We start from the raw sequence: 17,995 nt of genomic DNA, 5'->3' as shown, positions 1-17,995 counted from the left end.
CAAAGAAATTTCTATTCATTATTCTAACTTAAATACATTATAAGGAATCCTGGAAATAGAATCAAAATAAAGAGGCAAATAAAATATATAAATAAGAAAAGGGGTATCAGTTAGATATCCATTGAGGGTTAGGAGTTTAACTTGATGTCTGCAGCTTCAGTAAACATATCATCCCAATAAATTTAGGACCAACTTGTTGCGTAGTAACTTGCAAGGGGTATGCCAAAATATATCGAGTCCAACTGTTTTCACCCATAAACAAATTCTATTAAGGCTCGACTATATATCTCCAATGAGTCCCTTGTGGTAGAACAATACTAGGCATTGTTATTTCTGAGTAAACCCTTGTTGATAAATGAAACAAATAATAAGTTAACCATTAAGCATAGTTGAATTATAAAGGATGCTTAACAAACCCTCTTTCTTACATATATTTTTGATAAAGCCCACAATGAAAAGTCTTTAAGAGTATAATCATATTTCAGACAGTATAGTAGCATACATTTCTCAGGTTCGTACAAGGATGTCAGACCATAAATGATTTCAGAAATTTGAATTACAATTATATTCCAGCCCTATAAAATAAAATTAGTTATAAAAATATCTGTAATAAACTACTCGCCGAGCGCAGCTGGATACGACCGCAGAGGACCAACCCTGAACAGCTGGGGCAAAAATGGACACAATATTCAAGCTTGATACAGGTGTGAATTTGGATTGTAATTAAATATTTGACACATTACAGGTTTCTGACACAGAGTTAATATAGTCAAAGAACTTGAAATTGGTTGTATGATTTGAATTTATATTCAATTGAAGATTTCTTGCTGTTGTGCAATACACTGTGCTGTTGTGCAATACTAAGTAAATCTGTTTTCAGACTATATTCAAAGTTTTTGTTTAAACTAGAACATGGAATAAATATGTTAAGATTCTAAGTAGCCTGTATTGCTCACATTGCAAAAGTAATCATATGAGCAACATTTCCCTAGAAACTCTTCCAAATAGGTCAGCCCAAAAATAATCTCAATTTTGAATATAAATTTTTCAGATGCTTTCCAGTCACTTTTATGGTGACCATGACAGTAAGATTGCAGGATTATCAGATACAAATTATAAATTATACACACAATACAGGATTGAAACTTGTTTAAGTCTCAAATGACAAAGAAGTCTCACAGGAGATTAAGAAAAAAAAAACATTTAACCAAACGGTTCTTCATAAAACTTAACTATTTACCGGATTTGTAATAACATAAGCAACACGACGGGTGCCATATGTGGAGCAGGATCTGCTTACCCTTCCGGAGCACCTGAGATCACCCCCAGTTTTTGGTGGGGTTCGTGTTGCTTAGTCTTTAGTTTTCTATGTTGTGTCATCTGTACTATTATTTGTCTGTTTGTCTTTTTATTTTTGGCCATGGCGTTGTCAGTTTGTTTTCGATCTATGAGTTTGACTGTCCCTCTGGTATCTTTCGTCCCTCTTTTAAGCTGTTGCAATCAAACGGGGTCGTTAGTTTTCTCGTTTGAATTGTTTTACATTTGTCATTTCGGGACCTTTTATAGCTTACTATGCGGTATGAGCTTTGCTCATTGTTGAAGGCCATACGGCGACCTATAGTTGTTAATTTCTGTGTCATTTGGTCTCTTGTGGAGATTTGTCTCATTGGCTATCATACCACATCTTCTTGTTTTTATATTATAGGATGAAATTGTTAAAGAGAATCATATTTGAAACATTTTTACTGATTAAATTTGTCCGAACATCTTTAATTCATTTTTCAAAATAAGTTTTTCCCGAAATTTATAACAATTGTAACAGCTGCTATATCTATGACAAGAGGGAGTCCTCTCATACATATTTATGACAAGAGGGAGACATGAGGGAGTCCTATCACACATATTTATGAGAAGAGGGAGTCCTCTCTCACATTTGGTGGGACATCAAAGGAAAAAATAATCAATATAAGTGATACACCCACTATCATCAGTAATAAAATTAAAGGCCATTTGATCTAAGAATGTGTACAAAAACCCATTATTATCAAGATAGTGTTTATGACAGGTATTATCTCTAATGATGCTGTATTTTCCTGAATCCAAACATCTCTAACATTCTTCTCTTGTTTAAGTTCCATCATCAGTTTATGTCTCACTCTATTTCTGTAAAATATATATATGCAATGAATGCATTAAGGCAAATTTTTATATGAATAAAATGAGTTGAGAGGTAATTGTCAATGAGAATGCATCTCACAAACACAATTGAAGCACAAACAAAAATATCTAGGGGTCATTATTCAGTCTTGAAAAATTGACAAATATATCATGTGTCAAATATTTTACAGGGCATTCTTGTTTTCCAGATTTTGATTGCTTAAATAGAAACAGATGATATAAGTTTTCACTGCTTACCTAAAATAGAGAAAAGTGTGAAATAAACTAAGGAACGCCACAGCTGTCTTATGTGGTACTCTGATATAACGTTATGTTGTTTTATTATTACTTGATGATATTTTGTCTTTACATAATATGGTTTTAACATTACGTAATGATGTTTTGATATAACTCAATATGGAATAGTCATTACTCAATGATATTTCGATTTTACGTGATATGGTTTCGTATTGACTTGATATGTTTTTTTCATTACTTAATATGGTTTTGTCATAACTCGATGTGATTTCATCATTATTTAATGTGGTTGTGTCATTAGGCAATGAGGTTTTAACATTAGTTGATGTGTATGTGGCTTAACGTTATGTATTTGTTTCATTACATGATGTGGTTTTGTTATTTCGTAATGATGATTTGCCAATTCTTCATATGGCTTTAACATTACATAATGATGGTTCAAAAATTGACGATTTTACACAACATGATGAGTTTGTTCCTGTATTTGATGTGGTCCTGTCATTCTTTGATGTGATCCTGTCATTCTTTGATGTGGTTATCACATTTATTGAGAGGTAAAGCTACGTGACCATTTTGGAAAAAAATAGTTCTATCTTTAGACCGATCTCCATATGTCGTTTGTTTAATGTGCTTCGAATGAGTGTCGCTATCCATTGAGTTAAAGTTCAAATTAAAGTTCGAGTTGTTGTTCAGAGTTATTTGGTATGAAAAAGGAGAACGGCAGACAAAAATAAGAAAAAAAAGTTTAAACAAGTTGCTTTCTTTAAAAAAAGAAAAGTAATACGTGAACCCAAGACCGCTGACTGGTCACCAACAAAATGTTGCTGAATTTTTGTTTGCTTTTGAATTGAAATAATTGACTGTGAATAGAATAAGATAATGATGATGTTAAAACACCTTTGTTAGAAATATGTAATTGTGTGTAGATTCTTGCATAAGTCAATTGAAAGCATTGTTGGATAGTTGTGAATAGAAAAGTGTATATATACAGCTTCTATATGAATATACATTTCAAGACTCGAATTTTTTATTTATTACTTGGAAGTGTACATCATTTTTTCATAACCTTTTGGCAAATCCCAGTTTCTACAAACCGGATGTCTAATGCAAATTGCACAAACCAATCGCAATATAAATTTAAGCACTCAGTTTGCTTTATAATTCGGATGCATTTATTTTATCTATTATATCTTCATATTTTTTTTCCTGGATGCCTTCAATTATTCTCAACTCGTTATTGAAGCTGTCTGTGCCCATTGTAGATATTGTATAGATATTTTCATGTGAAGTGAAACCCTGTGGCATGCAACTTATCAGAAGGTATATTTTTTTTGAAAGTAACACACTAGCTTCATTGGGGCCTCTTATATAGAGAATTATTTTGGTCTCATAAAACATCTCAAATTTTAAGGATTTCCTGATTTTACTTAAATTAATCCAAATATTCTACAGGAAAACTTGGTTTTGAGGAATATCTTACTTTCAGAAGTTTTATGAATACCTGAACATACTCTCAAAAGAACCAATTTATATGAAAAGATATGTAGATACAAAAAGATACGCCAGACGAAAGAATCATCAGTGACGCTCGAATGAAAAAGTTAAAAAGGTCAAATAAAGTACGAAGTTAAGTAATCTATTCCTTGGGTAGAAAATCCTTAGCATTTCTGAAATGTCAAAGTTTATAATAGGACAGTGACTCAAAAAAGAGAACAAAAGAGAAACAACTAGACGTCAGAATACCGTAAGTAATGATGGTCGTGCTTGAAAGTCACATGCCAAGCTCTTACTGCCGTGTGCTGAATTTAGATAAGAAAAACGAATTTCGCATTCACGAGTGAAATTAATATTTATGCACGCACGTGGTATTTTTGCGCAAAAAATAAATAAATAGAAAACATACGCACTGATACTCTTGATAAGAATACGCATTTGCGTCATCACATATAGTAATCTAATAGTTGAATTCGACTGTAAAACTACCTATCTGAATTGTGTTTTGACTTCGGATTCATTGACATTTTATCCGGAATTTTTGTGAACGCAAACTGATTGTGTGCATGTGAACACGGTGATGTATAATGTGAATGAATTAAGACGTGTAGTATAGCTGGTTAACATAATGAATACAATTTTCAAAATCGTACTATAGTACAAATATTAAGTTGCTATAAGGTTGAACTATTAAAACAAACAAACAGACAAACATTTGAAATTTTATAATTAACATATATTCCTGTTAGTGAATTTTTTCCGAAAATTTAGAATATAATATCAATAAACACAAACGTCAAGTATTTACGGATGGACATTTTATTTATCAAATCAATCTCTTTTCAAAGTCTAACATTCCACTTTATGTATATATTGCTATACAAAATATAAGTAGAGACTTACAAAGCCATACTAAAACGGTATAAAATAATTAACATTATGATAGTAATTCAATTTTTTTGTGATCATTGTAAAATATCTATTACGTTTTTTGCGAGATGCAAGGATTTAAAATCCCTGTGAATTGAAACCATGCAAGTATTTTTTCATTCACGACCGTTTAAAATTTAGATATTTAGCTAACTTTGGGTACGCATCCCTGCTCATTGGTGATCATACGTTGCATATAATTTTCATAAATGTAACGACTGTTCAAACCTGTGAGACACGTATATATGATAATTTTAATTATATTCTATTAAGAATAAATTCAGTCTCAGTTTAAACTTAATAATGAATATTCTCTTGGTCTGGTAGTATATACTAATGAATTTAGATATTTTTGACAGAAAATCCTTTTGTTTGATTGTCTTTCTGCTTTCCGACCACTGTGTTTCCGACCAAAGATAAATATTTTTAACAGAAATATCGTTTTCTTAATTTTCTTCATGCTTTCCGACATTTTCCCATGCTATGATTGAAATACAAAATATCAAGCGATAAACGTTGAGAAATAATCAGTTTATTCTGGGACATTATATATCAATAAACACGCAACGCGTACAGGAACAGTCTCAAAGCATAAATTATATAATTGCGTTATCATTCTTGATATTTAATAAACATTCACATTATTAAAAACATATATGTTTTGTCAAAAGGCAAATAGGTTCTAACATATAATTGATTTTTTGACTGCAACCTAGTCTTTATTGTTTTTCTTTCCAATCTACAAATGAACTTTGATTGTTGAAATATGCAATGTCACGTGGTAGCCTATCCATAGAGGGACCGTATCAAAGACATAGATAACTACCTGTATAAATGATTGAAAATTTTCGAGACGTTCCGAGAATCTTGGTTCCGAGGATATCAATATATAAGTGTGAACCCCTCAGGGGTTCACGCAAAAAAATATCAATATTTCGGACATAAGGGGGATATCCCAAAACCACTTGGTCATGCCGTTTTTTTCCCTTAGTTCTCAAATGGAAGCAGTATTATAAAAAAGTCGTGAAGAATTCCACAGAACTCTGCGTCTCGCCTGAGATTGCTGCTGTCATTGTAAAAGTGTAATGTTGAGTGTAAAACGTCCATTTATCAGTAAAAAACAAAATTAAAAAAAAAAATTATGTACGTGCTTTATCTGGATATAGAAGATTAACTCCTATACAAGTTTTATAACAATTCATGGAGGTAAACAGATATATCATGACAAAATAGTTAAATTTGGTAATATTTAATGCAATTAAAACTTATATAAAAATAAGAAGATGTGGTATGATTGCCAATGAGACAACTCTCCACCACATACCAAATAACGTAGCAGTTAACAACTATATGTCACTGTATGGTCTTCAACGATGAGCAAAACCCATACCGCATAGTAAGCTATAACAGGTCCAGAAATGACAAATGTAAAAACAAATCAAACGAGTAACCTAACGATCTAAATGATGAAGACGCCGACGACGGAATATAGGTTTGTTGTGTCTCACTTCCGCGACATTAATATCGCAGGCTGGACACACATCAAATGACTTTAACTTTATTGTCAACAAATGAGTCACTTTAAATCAACTCACACTAAAGTTACAGGATAATGGGGGAATCGGACTAAGCGACAAAGTATCAATTCTATAAAATAAGAATTCTCCGATTTTTTTTAGTGTGTATTATCATTTGAACATATACGACTATCAATCTTTTAATATATATTTTTATAAATTCCATTCTCTAATGAACCTTGCACTAAACTGAAAAAAAAACTTTTTGGAATATCTGTTTAACAGGTGACGACGGATATGTTCCAGTTGTCGTAACCATAATCCCGTCCTCTTTTCGTCGAAAGTGACCTACCGATTTTGATGGATTTATATTGCCCAGTCATACCGATCTATAGAGTTAAGCCAATTGCATCTGATTTTTACAGTTTATTCTTGTGTTGTGCTGTTACACTATTCACCCATGGTAGGGTTAGGGTTTAGCGCTCACAGACATGTTTAACTCCGCTACGTGCACATTCTTTATATGCCTGTCCCAAGTCAGGAGCCTGTAGTTGTCGTTGTGTCATGTGTGTCATATTTGTTTTTCGTAAGTTATTTAGTTATTAGTTACGGGTGCCTATAATTGCTTACACGCACTGCATTAAAACTCTGGTGAATAGTTGTCTCATTGGAAATCACACCACATCTAACTTTATTTCGATTTCTATGTGGTGTTTTGTATACTGTAACATTGTTTATCTTTTGTACGCATACCCCTTAACCTTTTTTTTGGAAGCCCGAGCAAAAGCCCTTGATCCGCGATAGAAAAATTAAATACGAACTCATATTAGATAGCTCCAATTTCAACTCCAAATCTAAATCTAATGAGACGCAAATTCGAAGTATTACTCGAACTCTACCTCAAAAGATAACTCAAACACGAAGTTCAACTCGAAATTCAATGCTTACTCGAACTTCCAATTCTAATTATGAAATGAATTCTATCTCGAAATAAAAAATTACTCGAATTTAAATAAAAAACTAACTCGAAGTTTAATTCGAACAGTAACCCGAACTTTTATTTGAACTTTAAGTCGATGGATTGCCACACTCATCCGAGGCAAATAAAACATGGGAAATTGGTTTTAAAAATAGAACTAGTTTTTTCACAAATAGTCACGTGGTTTTACCTCATCAAGTAATGTGATAACCACATCAAAGAATGACAGAACCACATCAAATACAGGAACGAACACATCATGTAGTGTAAAATCGTCAAATTTTGAAACATCATTATGTAATTTTAAAGCCCTATAAGGAATTGGCAAATCATCATTACGAAATAACAAAACCACATCATGTAATGTAATAAACTACATTACGTTAAGCCACATACACATCAAGTAATGTTAAAACCACATTGCCTAATAACACAACCACATTAAATAATGATGAAACTACATCGAGTAATGACAAAACCATTCCAAGTCCATACGAAACCATATCATGTAATATCGAAATATCATTAAGTAATGACTATTCCATATTGAGTAATATCAAAACATCATGACGTAATGTCAAATCCATATTATGTAAAGACAAAATATCATCAAATAATAATATTACAACATAAAGTAATATCAGAGTACCACATAAGACAGCCGTGGCGTTCCATAATAAACCAATCAGCATCAAGTAATAACACAATGTGTTATCAAGATTTTACTACATGTATTCAGTATTGTTGTGAGATAACATCATTTGAAACACAAAATTAAATAAGTTTCTATAGTATTAATTTTGTTTGATGCTTTAAAAATTAATATTATCTAACTTACTTTTCCAACTCTTGTTTGTGTGATAAATTTTCTACGTCCAATTTGTGTTCCGAAAAATTAGAAAATTAAATGAAAAAATAATAATAATTCAATGTGACTGGAAAAGATGTGGTTATACTGTGGATTAATTCATTTTCGTGTGTACCAATTTTCGTGGATTGGAGAAAACTTTCATTTTCATGGGTATTTGTTTTTTCATGGTTTTGTCTCCAAGCTTTGAAGAAAATTTATAATTCCTTGAACGTTTAAATTTGTGGTACCTACAAAATCCACAAAACATTGGTACAAAAGGAATAATATGAATCCACTGTATATTTCAACGACACAGTAAATCAACAACACAACAAAACAAATCTAAAAATTTAAGCCTATCTCTCTTATTTTCTTAACAAAACCAATTCACAAGTAAAATAAAGGTCAAGGTCAACTCATTTAGAGTGGACCTTTGTCTTTAAAAATGATGCCTTAATTGAAAAAAGATCATTCCTCTATGATCTATAGTTGCTTAGATCTGGAAATTAACACAATACTTGAACCATGGCCCTTCATGTGATAAAAACTTTTAGTTCCTAATGATTCAGAAGATGTATGTCGCCTTCTATCTACAAATAATATAAACATAAATGGCTAAGTCCTTGTTTTGGAATGGGAAACCATAAAAATCGTTTAAAAATAGTAACTGCAAAACTTCCTGTAGTAAAATCTGTGCAATGTAGAGGAATTCCGACAAACTGTTTTCAAGGATTTGGGAAGTGATCTGGCCATCCAAGTTTAGTATAAAGGATACAACTTGTGATTGTTGTGTACAAGTTGAACAGGTACTGGTAAATAAAAATTATTAATGACATAGGACGAACACTTATATGGTTGAACTTAAAATACATAACACAGTGACTTTGCACCTGCATGAATCAAATTTAATAATTTACTAAAACACTGCTTTGGGCCGTTTTTATGAATTGGATTGGGCTACAATCCCTATAATATTGTGTCTACAGACAGATGGCTTATACTATAATATGACTTAGTATATATATAAAACCACTGAAAGAATTCATATTTGCTTTAGCTTCCAATGTTTTTTTCTTTTACCTAATTGTATTCTGTCTTTTTCATTTTTTAGTTTCATGTCAGTCATTTCTTGTTCTTGTTCTTCCTTTTCATACTGTAAAATAATAATGTCCAAATGTTTGAAGGCGATTAAAATGGAAAGAATATTAATGTTTTGCACTTTGTTAGAACAACCGTTTCACATTTTAATTTGTCTGTCCAATGACAATAGCACACCCTGTCAATAGTTGCCTTTAGTCATATCTTTACGTGAGTGTCAATCAGGGAACTTCTTGTTGATGGCAGAACTTTCATAGTCTCTGTAAACAAATTTAAAAACTTTTGTTGAATTGGTTCAATTAAATGTCTCTTTGACATAACACTCAACATAATCTTGTCTCTTTGACATGCACTCAACATCATCTTGTCTCTTCGACATACACTCAACATCATCTTGTCTCTTTGATTGGGATTGTTTTGGGCATTATTTGACCTAAACATATCCAAAATCAGATGATAAAAAGCATGTTTTAAAATAAAATTTCATTCCATACATGATATAAAAACATACATGTTGAAGGGTAAATACAGATCTCACTGCCGAAAATCTATTAAAGATTTGCCTTAAACCTCACCATATTACTTTTTTCAACCTCATTAGGCAAATGTATTCATGTTTTTTATTCGTACAACTATTTTTGGATTAGTCCTGGTTTTGACAGCACTATCATGAAGTTTCTGTAATTTGTCATGTGTATGGAATCCTTGATAGACAACTTTATAGAGATCTCATATCCAATCTGTTAACTACGGTCTAACCAATGTGGGTAGTTAGAAAGATCATTTAATGCTGAAGACTTTTCCACGAATTCTATATACCTAAAAAAACATATAACATACAAATATAAAACCACTTGAATATTTAGACATTCAGAGATGAATAAGTGTTTTTTTAAATTTTTTTTAGGTATTACCATAATAATATTGCGATTATTGTCAAGAGTAGAATAATCAATTAAAAAGATGAAATAAAGCATTCATGATTTTGTTAAAATAATATGTTGCCAAGGCAACATTGAATAGCATTATACTCTATAAAAGTATCTAGTATAGTTATATGATCTTGTATTTGTAGTGCTAATATCTTGCATATGTTTTTTTTAGCATATGACAAAAAACTGTTCAAACTGGCATATAAGAAGTATATTCCCTAATGTATTTATTAATATATATATATATAAAAAAATAATACGGATTAATAAAAAAATATTGGAAAGTACAATTGATAACAGCAACCACAAACATCTCGAATCCTGAAGAAGTTAAATGATTGTGTTTTTCTATTTCATAACTTTTTGTCATTTTTATTCCACTAAGTTCTTACTTACGTGTATTTAGAAGCATAAGCTATAATATCTGCACAGACACAGCTGTAATGAAAACAAATGTATATGTTTCAGAATTTTCATAATGTAGACCTACGCTTGCACAGCATATTACAATTTTGATTATCAATAATTGGGGAGTTAACTAAGAATATATCAACAGTGATTGTAGATGCAGTAATGTTCTTGACAATGCACAATACTGGTCATGTAGTATTCTGGAAACAGCCCTAATAATGTACCAAAAATAGCAGGTGCTCGGTCAAGTCCAACTGAAAAACACATGCAGTGAATTTCCCCAAGCACTGAGCATTCATTATTATTTGTGGGATATCGATGCCAATTTTTGGTAAAGTACATTTTTGTCTATAGGCTGGTATGCAGACTTTAGCAAAATCATGAAATCAATATAAAACAAAATACAATTTTTCATCAATCCATGAAAATTGGTATCCTGTAAAGAAATGAATCCACAGTATTCCACGTAAATCCTTTAGTATAGACTAACACTTTTTTCTATGTGAAGATAGTACTCAGAATAGGTTTACATCCCAGTTTGAAACATGATACTATAGATAAAAGATATACATCTTATAAAAAAAATGAAATATTTGAGTTTTAGTCTCCTTAATTTTCAGAAAGGGTAAGAGCTACAGCAAGTATGTTGAACAAGTACATGATAGAAATCTTTCTTGGAAATTCTATAAAACTAAATTCTCAATTCTAAATAAGACTTTTATAAAATTTCAAAGACAGTTGTATATCATGACTAATAGATACTTTATAAAATCTGAAAATGAATCTTTCAAGGGGTTTAACTGTTATGCTGTTTTGGGGCAATTTAATTCTTTGTTATCTCTTAAATATATTTGCTGTTAGCTGTTAGTCTTATTCCTTGTAAGCTTTTATAGGACTATATTTTTCTTTGTTATCTGTTATTGTGAGAATGTATTTGCTGTTAACAGTTATTGAAAATTGGAATGTTAACATTTTGACAGCCAATCTTTGGTAGAAATTGAAAATCACTGAACATTGGGGTCTTACCACTGGTAATATGGTGTTCCCTTATTCGGAGTAACATACACACCACATATCACATAAAAATACGTTTTTTTCCTCTTTCTTATTGATCCTTACCAAGTGTAATACCACCAAATCGTAGCATGTCACATCTGCTTTCATACGAAAAAGGGTCGAAAAAATTATTTCCTTGAATTTGACGGTTGTAGGAAGTTAACCCTGGATTTCATTGCAGAAAAAAATTATGAGTCATAAACAGATAGCTTGGGTGCTTCAAAGTACCATTCTTTTTTCATTTGGTGTATCTATAAAATATTTGGGAAACTTGAGGTAACATGGTTAATAAAGCTTGTACACAGGAAAAAAAAGGGGTGAACATTTGATTGGTTAACTTCCAGTGATGGTTATTATCCTATATGCAGTGAAATGTGATGTGAAATTTTGTCTGGACAGGAAAAAACTTTACCCATGCCAAGTATTTCTTTATTTGAAACAAAGATAAATTCCGAACATTTTTTTGAAAAGTACCAATTTAACAGGGACTAATAGGGGAATATCAATGGTGGTATTACTCCTAAATAGGGAAGCTGTACATGCACCAATGACCTTATTTATATGTACTTTCATTTTGTTTTTAATTTCATACTATTTCACTGTAATGTTGCAACCATAAAATACTGGATTGAGTCACAAAAACATATTTGAAGGACAATTGCCTGGAAATAGGGCTCTACCTTGAATATAGGTAGATAGAGTCACCAAGTCACATTCAGAGTTTTTTGGAGCTTTTTCTAACTTTTTCTCTTCATTCCCTATTTTGATATATAAAAGAAAACTTCTCTCTCAGTAATTCCGTAAGAAATATACAGTAATAAGTAAATGAAATGTTTTTTAAAGCAATAACAACAAAAAGTAAAATCACAAAAATACTGAACTCCGAGGAAAATTCAATCGGAAAGTCCCTAATCACATGGCAAAATCAAATGACAAAACACATCAAACGAATGGACAACAACTGTCATATTCCTGACTTGGTACAGGCATTTTCAAATGTAGAAAATGGTGGATTGAACCTGGTTTTATAGCGCTAAACCTCTCACTTGTACGACAGTCTTATCAAATTTCGTTATATTTACAACGATGCGTGAACAAAACAGACATTATAAATAAAATAGTCAAAATATGGGTACAGCAGTCATCACTGTGTTACAATATCAAAACAAACAATTATTTACAAAAAAAGCACAAAAGCATTTATCAAATTAAGACCCACATTCATTGCTTCGCGTGTCTGACGTCAGAAAATGTAAACGTCACATAAGAAAAAAGTTTGTCATTCAATGTCTATTCAAAACAATTTTATAATTTCACATGGGGAATGTTGGTATACAGGGTTAAAAAATCAAAAGTTATGTTAGAATTAATTTCAGAAATAGACCGAGATTTATAATTGTCCAGAAGTTCTTCAGAACCCTTAAGAATCCACATATGGTAAATACCACTACGCGAGTAAAATAAATTTGTCGTTTGTCGTTCAAAGTATTTTCAAATTTATAATAGAACAATAACATAATGACATATAATAGAACAATAACATAATGACGGGATCTTTTAAAGTACAGAGTCACGTTATAAGAACCACAGAAACACAAAAAGTCGCATATACAAAACACACCAGTAAAAATTATTTAGCAAAAGGGAACCATTATATGTCCCTCTCTTGAACGCGGCGTAAACTTCAGTTTTACGTAAGGACTTATTGAAACCTCCATGGAGTCAGTAAACTTTTATGTGGATATTTCATTTAGCTTGAACACTTCAATTACTTATTTAATATCACATTTCTTACATAAATGTGTAATAGTTACCCAAAAATTTTAATTTATTAGCCTAAAAAGTTAAAATTTTGAGGTAATGAGAGGTATAAATGGACCAAGAGGGACCTTATATGGAAGGCTTGGAGGTTCATTAGTGTTGTTTATCATTTTAGAGTCCTCTTTTGTATCATATTCAACTATTTTTATGCAGATGAGATGAATATTTGATCATTTATTGGTGAATTTATTGGTCCACACTATATTCTATCATGATGAGGCGTTATTTGGATTTTTCGAGGAAATTTTCCTCAAATCGGTGAAGATGTCGTCTTACATTATACTGAATTTCTCTCAAACTATTGAACTGATTATGACAAAACTTGACAGTAATGCTTGAAGTAACCAGTATTTCACAGAAAAATAATCACATTCAGTTTATTTTACAAAAAAAGGTCTTCTTTACTATGGATGTGCCAGAATAAAGTGAGGTGACAAACCCAGATGATAGCATTATAGAATGATTAATAACATTATGAGCCCTGACATGGCCTCTATCAGTACTCCTCTTCAAAACCTTTTTTAGATACCAAAATTGTCAAAGTGTATGCTGTTTCAATGCACAATGATGGTACAGCCTTGAAACCAGGTATTGAATTTGATGAACAACAACATGTAAATGTAGTCCTCGTCAACAGAGTAGATATTCAGTATGTAAAGTATCTTACACCTGATCCTGAATGGTTGAAAAGCAATGTTATACTAGTAAGTGAGGCCAATATTACCTATTTTGACAAATGTTGATAATTCTGTAAGCTTTCCTGTTTCAGTGATGTATGTACCAAAGACTGGAAAAACTGGCCATGCGACGAAGGCCCAATTTCTGTCAGAAATATATGTTTATCAAACGTGTCAGCCCTGTATAGAACGAACACTGTCCAAAGAACATGTTATTGATTTTCATTTACTGTTTTTATCCTTTTCAATTCCTTATTATCTGTTTTAATCCAAATCAATTTGCTGTTTTGCTGTTGTTGGAACCCCCCCCCCCCCTCCCCTTTTGCCCCCTTTTGCCCCCTACAGATATGTCTCCCCTGTATGTTATTCTGATATTAAATTGCAAATGTTGATATTAAAATCAATACTTTTTAAAACATGCATAAAAATTCAACTCAATATATTCTGGAGAGACATTATTTTTTTTACAGATAAGTGCAGTATTGATAAAATTTTCTATTCTGAAGGGTCATGTTCAACAAATGTTTGATTGGCAATATCAACAAATAAGAGAGTTCTCCATTTTCTTCCTAGTTTTTAATTTCTTTACCATTTTATCTATATCTTTGAGTTCATAAAACACCATTAACTTGACTCTGATAGCAGCATCATCTGCTGTTCTCACTTCATCAACCTTTAAAATAACAAACCAATATCAATTAAATATCAAACACTGTTTTGACAAAAGTGGAATTGGGACAATATTCAGTATCTTCATTTTGAGCAAATATATAAAAAAAAAACAAATACAGAAAAAGTTAACAAAAGCATTGACTGACAATATAAAAGTATGTTTATTTGAAAATATTTCAGTCATTACTCTAATAACATTTTTTCAGAGTAGAGATTTTTCAATACATTTTTGTACTAACAGACTTCACATTCATTTAATTTTTATAGTAACTATTAAAAGCAAGGTATATGCAATGAAACTGTGTCCTTCCTAAATAATATAAACGACCAAAATCATACCAATTTTCTTGATGTTTTTTATCCTTATATATTCTAATTTGCAAAAAATTCACAATTTCAATTTTTGTATACATTCAAAAAGGATTAAAAGAAAACTTTTGCTGTTTCTCACATTATAATAAAACTGATCTGGAATAATTTTCAGTCTTGAGAATCTGTTACTGTTTTGTATCATACTGGTTTTGTTGTCTGAATCTACTCCATGCCAGCAAAATTCCTGTAGCCTTAAAAAAACATTTCAATTATATTTCAGGATTGCTACAGGATATCCCCTGACCCCCTACCCTTACCCTGCAATTTTTGTAATCGCTTTTTTTCAAAGGGCATAATTTCCATAAAAATAATCAGTCCACACTAATTTTCCATTTGTTTGTGGTATTGCTGATGCAAATGTTTTAAACCTGTGACATAAATGTCATTAAACTCCAATAAGGAATGAACTTCCAAAGGGATAACAATGTTGATTTTCCATATTATCAACAATTCAAAGTAATTATCCACACAAAAATACTCGATCAACTCTAATTTTTGTACTCATCTGAAATACTGCTGATGATACCTTTGACCTGAACTAAACTGTAATGATAACTGAATACTGAATGGCCACATTTGCATTCTGAATGAGGTTTGGAATCAACCCGTTGTAGACCTGCATTTATTTTGCAATATTGTGTGAAGAATCTTTAATTTTCTATAGCAAATCAACTAATAAAAAAGGTGGTTGTATTAATTTGATTGTTATCTTTCTTACGACTATATTAATATTTTCAGAAGTCAGTATGTCGGAGTTTAGGAAATTCCATTTTACAATAGAAGAAAGGAAAGCGGAATATTTTGGTAATGTCTATTCTATATTTGGATACAACATATAATTATTACTGTTTCGTAAATTATAATCAGATATTTGACCAGCGAGTGGGAACATGAGTGGGAACATTATGATCTATGAGTTTGACTGTCCCTCTGGTATCTTTCGTCCCTCTTTTATTCAATCACAAGGGTAATCAGCGGCAGATTAATCATGTATGAAATAGAACATATGGAACAGGAAAATTATTACCCCCATTACTTCAATGCAATTTTATCCAAATTGAGGGGCAGATATTTTATTCCCTATATTAGACAGCAAAATTTCAATTACTTTCTCATACTAGTAGCCCTCTTCGTGGTTTCTGGGAGAATTTTTGGAAGGTCATGACCGGTATTTAAGAGAGCAATACTGTTTTCAGTATTAATAGGGTCATTTTATTAACTTCCTGGTTAAAATCGAAAATAAAATATGGACCATTTACTCAAACAATCATCCACCCTATACATTTCAGAATCACTTAAAATTTAACAGAAGTTGAAGGTTTAATGAATACCCTTTAGATATACTACAAATTTAAACATCTTTACATAATTTACATCAAGATATTATTGTCAATGCAGAATGATAGTTTTCAATAATTTAGGAGGGTTCTTTCAGCAAATTTACCATATGTTATTCAAAAGCATGATACATGCAGGGTATCCAATTCCATTTTACGACATCTTGGTGTAAATTTTATTTGTAGTGGTATTTTAACTGGTAAATACAAACGAGGTGACAAACGACCCTGCAAGTGGACGTATTTCTCATATAGTTAAAGACGAAAGCTAGGCCATGCAATCTGTCCGGCATGGAGTCAGTATGCTAATAATGAATCGTACTGGAGTCGTCTAAAAGTAATGGAAGAAATAGGAAAGACTCATGGTAATTTTAAGTTTAACAAACACATATGATCGTTTAGAGTTATGAAGTTTATTTTAGATGGAAATGGCACTAAAGTTAAAGACAAATGAACACAAGAAGAAAATCAACAATTTATATCGATGTCACTAAAAATAAATTCACAATTATCTATATAATTTAGTAATTTTTCCCAAATTTACTTCAGACTATTTCTATGAACAACATTTTCTAAAGATGTGTATACTTCAAGGTGACATAATCAGAGGCGGAATAAAGGGGGAGGGGCCGGGGCCCTTATGGAGCTTCACATATGATAAATGCATAGACTGTTTACAAGTATCACTCCAAACGTTGTATTGCCATTTCCACTTTTTCAAAATCCTGGATCTGCACCCGATAATAGCAATGATATATGATTGTGCTTTATTAGCTTATGAAAAAATAATAGTATCCGACTCTTTAATCGATTATTGCTTATAGACAGTTGTAATAAAGTTTGTCTATGTAACAAAGTTTAACAAACAAAAAATAATAGCAGTCAACCAATATCCTTAAATCTTTATTAACGTTTACTTTAGAAAAGTCTGTGGCTCAGATTGCTTTGCGGTGGACCCTTCAGAAAGATGTTGTGGCCTCTGTTATAACTGGTGTCACATCAATCAAACAATATGGCCGTTGGTAAAGGTTGGAGTTTAACAAAAGAAGAGGTAAAAATGATTTGTTTTATACTTTAAAATTGACATTAAACATGCAAGATTTCTTGTGCATGTCTTATTTGAAGTCAAACTCAATTCATGGTTGTTACTTATTCTGCTTTGAATTCTTCTCTACTTTTGCTTTTTATATTGATAGGGCAGATATCAGAACAATAGGTATTCAAGCCTTAAAGTAAAAATGAACAAACGCTTATATCAATAGCTGTAGATCTAATCCTTATATACAAAACTGAATCTCAAAGAAAATCTTCCAATTTCTTAAAACTTTTTTTTTTACATATACATATAGTATTCATTTATTCAGGAAACACGTTTAAATAAAAGATGTCAATTTTTAAGGCTACGCCAATAGGTGGTTTTTCGAATTTTTAGGA

The 17,995-nt window shown here is 31.4% G+C and overlaps 1 long non-coding RNA gene across 1 annotated transcript; it reads right to left on the bottom strand.

Annotated features, from left to right (window-relative positions):
• Positions 1–10,618: 10,618 nt before the first annotated feature.
• On the bottom strand, positions 10,619–16,123 carry LOC127698321 (uncharacterized). Its single transcript, XR_007980792.1, has 3 exons — positions 15,304–16,123; positions 14,770–14,853; positions 10,619–10,653 (listed from the first exon to the last, which is right to left on the bottom strand). It is a non-coding gene; the product is annotated as an uncharacterized LOC127698321 (long non-coding RNA).
• Between the last annotated feature and the right edge of the window lie 1,872 nt (positions 16,124–17,995).

Source organism: Mytilus californianus, unplaced genomic scaffold, assembly GCF_021869535.1.
Source record: "Mytilus californianus isolate M0D057914Y unplaced genomic scaffold, xbMytCali1.0.p SCAF_4, whole genome shotgun sequence".
Classification (NCBI taxonomy): Eukaryota; Metazoa; Mollusca; class Bivalvia; order Mytilida; family Mytilidae; genus Mytilus; species Mytilus californianus.
The sequence above is the reverse complement of the archived record's forward strand: the minus strand, read 5'-3'. Positions and strand labels throughout refer to the sequence as shown.